This window comes from Schistocerca americana, chromosome 7 (assembly GCF_021461395.2).
Source record: "Schistocerca americana isolate TAMUIC-IGC-003095 chromosome 7, iqSchAmer2.1, whole genome shotgun sequence".
Classification (NCBI taxonomy): domain Eukaryota; kingdom Metazoa; phylum Arthropoda; class Insecta; order Orthoptera; family Acrididae; genus Schistocerca; species Schistocerca americana.
Window position 1 is genome coordinate 138,436,495 of NC_060125.1, and position 3,504 is coordinate 138,439,998.

Below are 3,504 nucleotides of genomic sequence, written 5' to 3' on the forward strand. Positions count from 1 at the left end.
GAGAGAGTGTATGTGTGTGTGTGTGTGTGTGTGTGTGTGTGTGTGCTAGCTAGCGTTTAAAATAAATATTTTTTTATTTTATTGTTCTCTGTGAGCACTATCTATCATACAAGATCGAAAAAAATTTATATGAAAACATGCGCGGAAAAACGGGCTAACCCTAAAATGTGAAAACTTGGAGATTAGTTCAAATGGTTCAAATGGCTCTGAGCACTATGGGGCTTAACTTCTGAGGTCATCAGTCTCCTAGAACTTTGCACTACTTAAACCTAACTAACCTAAGAACATCACACACATCCATGCCCGAGGCAGGATTCGAACCTGCGACCATAGTGGTCGCCCGGTTTCAGACTGTAGCGCCTAGAACCGCTCGGCCACTCAGGCCGGCTAGAGATAAGTGTTGCCATCTACATGTACATGGTTACTCTGCAATTCACACTTGTGCCTGGCAGAGGATTCATCAAACCATTTTCATACTACTTCTCTACCATTCGACTCTCGAATGGAGCGTGAGAGAAAGGAACACCTAAATGTTTCCGATAGAGCTCTGAATTCTCTTATTTTATTATGATGATCATCGCTCCCTACGTACGTGGGTGTCAACAAAATATTTTCGCATTCGGAAGAGAAAGTTACCTTTGTTTCAGTGACTGCCACCCCAACTCGCGTATCATATCAGTGACACTCTCACCCCTCTTGCGCCATAAGACGAAACTAGCTGCCCTTCTTTGCATTATTTCGATGTCCTCCGTCAATCCTACCTGGTAAGGATCCCATACCGTTCAGCATTATTCCAGCAGAGGACGGACAAGTGTAATGTAGGCTATCTCTTTAGTGGGTTTGTCGCATCTTGTAAGTGTTCTGCCAACAAAGCGCAGTCTCTGTTTCGCCTTCCCCACAGTATTATCTATGTGATCTTTCTAATTTAAGTTGCTCGTAATTGTAATTCCTTGGTATTTAGTCGAATTGACAGCCCTTAGATTTGTGCGATTTATCGTATACCCAAAATTTATCGGATTTCTTTTAGTACCCATGTGGATGACCTCGCACTTTTCTTTGTCGCCGGGTACATGAACTACCTAAATTTACATTGGTATCAATCCGAAGTATCCTAATGTGATATTTAGGGGTGAGACCAATGTCAATTTTAGCCGGCCGAAGTGGCCGTGCGGTTAAAGGCGCTGCAGTCTGGAACCGCGAGACCGCTTCGGTCGCAGGTTCGAATCCTGCCTCGGGCATGGATGTTTGTGATGTCCTTAGGTTAGTTAGGTTTAACTAGTTCTAAGTTCTAGGGGACTAATGACCTCAGCAGTTGAGTCCCATAGTGCTCAGAGCCATTTGAACCAATGTCAATTTTGATAGTTTCCGTACACAACAACAGATGGCAACACTTATTTGTAAACTATCACATTTGGGGATTTGCCCGTTTATCCACGCATGTGTTCATATACGTGCTCTCAGAGCTCAACACAGCATGATAATTAACAATTTATTCAGTTATTTCAAATTATTTAGAGAAAACGAACAGACGCTTGAAATAAACTAATTTCATCTGAAGGGATTTTCCGCACCTTCCCTATTATAATGCCCTTCAAAGGGTAAAAACTAAGCAGTACTTACACATGGCGCTATTTTATCACACATTTCATAATACTGTACAGAAGCTCTTTTTTCCGACAGGGGGAGTCGCGCGAACCGTGACTAGGCGTTTAAGACCACGCGGCTACGCCTCGCGGCATTACATCATGCCTTGCAGCCAACAAATCTACATTGTGTTACCAAGTTCCCGCTATCATTTTAAAAAAATCATAATTTGGAAACTGACAGAGGATCGTGGTGTGTTGAAAAACGCTTAAAGGCTCTCCCAGTTTTTTTTCTCTTGTCGCAGAATTTTCATCGCTCGTAAAACATCAAGTCTTCTGCCCCTGTACGGGTCAGCATTGCAGCGTCGACAATTCACTCGTGCTCTAAGGGTAGCAGTAGACCTATCAATGACTGATGATGTATATACGCGCGGTTCTTGACTAACCACACAAAAAGAAGTATGATGGCGTAACCTGAGACAGCGCGGAGGCCATGCGATGGAATCATGACGACGCATCCACTTCTCAGGGAATTCAGCACATTTTGCCGGTGGTGTCCTCCCATTCTTCTTCTTCTTCTTCTTCTTCATTTGTGGCTCTGCAACTCATGATGAATCGTGGCCTCTTCAACTATCTCCTTCCATTTATCCCTTACTAGCATTTTGCAGTTCATGTAGCCCATCTTCCGAAGATCTTCTATGACTCCGTCCTCTCATCTCGTTTTCGGTAGACCACGTCCTCTGTGTCCACCTGGTTTTCCTTGTAAAATCTTTTTTGGTATTTCCGCATGACTCATCCGTGCCACGTGTCCAGCCCACCCCAGCCTAGATAACGTCACAATTCTTCTAACAAGCTGATCTTCGTAGATGTGTACAAATCATGGTTTATCTCTCCTCCTCCATCTTTGCGTTTCGCAGATTGGGCCAATGATTCTCTCGAATGCATCCAGCAATTCAGCGTCATTCGCCGTCAGAGGCCAGGTTCAGAGGGGTATGTAAGCACTGGCCTGATGGATGTTCTATAGATGGTTAGTTTTGTGGTTGTAGTCAGGAGACTTGAAACTAGAAGCTTTTTTAAGGCGAAATAAACTTTATTGGCTGCGATTAGTCTCTGCTTTGTTTCACAGGAGTTGGCCTGGTTACAATCGAACCCCGGTACTTCAAAGATGTAACTACCCATCCTCGTCTCAGCTGGCATGTTCTTTCTATGCGCTATCCCAGCAGCTAGGTATTTCATTTTCTGCTTGTCGGTATTAAGTCCTATACTCTTGCCGACTTGTTAAAGTGCGGTGAACGTCTCTTCTGTTGCCGTCAGAGTTTTTGTTACTATGTCGAGGTCCACAGCATAGGCCAGCATCTGCATAGATTTATGAAAAATCGTTCCCCTATTCAATATACGAGCGTGAGTCAAATGAAAACTTTAAATTTGTAATATCAAAACGAAATTTCGCGCCGTTATCCTGTAAGTTGGTTAATGTGCTACAAACAGCGTGCAGAATGGCCTGTAGGTGGCAGCATAATGCAGATGCACACATACCGTCGCAGTGTCTGTATAAAGATGACCGCTTCACTTGCGACTTGCAACAGGGAAGAAGAGCGTTCTGTTATTCGGCTTTTGCGTAGTGAAGGTGTGAAACCTATTCAAATTCATCGAAGAATGAAGTTTCAGTACGGTGATGCATGTTTGTCGCGGCAGCACGTCTACGGATGGAGTAGGAAGTTCGCAAATGGTGTGACTTCAGTGGAAGGTGCTCCTCGTAAAGGTCAGGCACAACGAGTTGTGACTCCACAGGACATTGCAGTAGTTGAAGCCGTAGTGAAGGAAAACCGCCGAGTGACACTGAATGACATTGCAGCATGTTTACAGATTAGTCATGAGTCAGCACACCACATTGTGCATGATGTGCTCCAGTTTCACAAAG

At 44.1% G+C, this 3,504-nt stretch overlaps 1 non-coding gene across 1 annotated transcript; it reads right to left on the minus strand.

Moving 5' to 3' along the window:
- Positions 1 to 300: 300 nt before the first annotated feature.
- Trnaf-gaa lies at positions 301 to 384 on the minus strand. The gene is given in 2 exon segments: positions 301 to 335; positions 345 to 384. It is a non-coding gene; the product is annotated as a tRNA-Phe (tRNA).
- Positions 385 to 3,504: the final 3,120 nt, after the last annotated feature.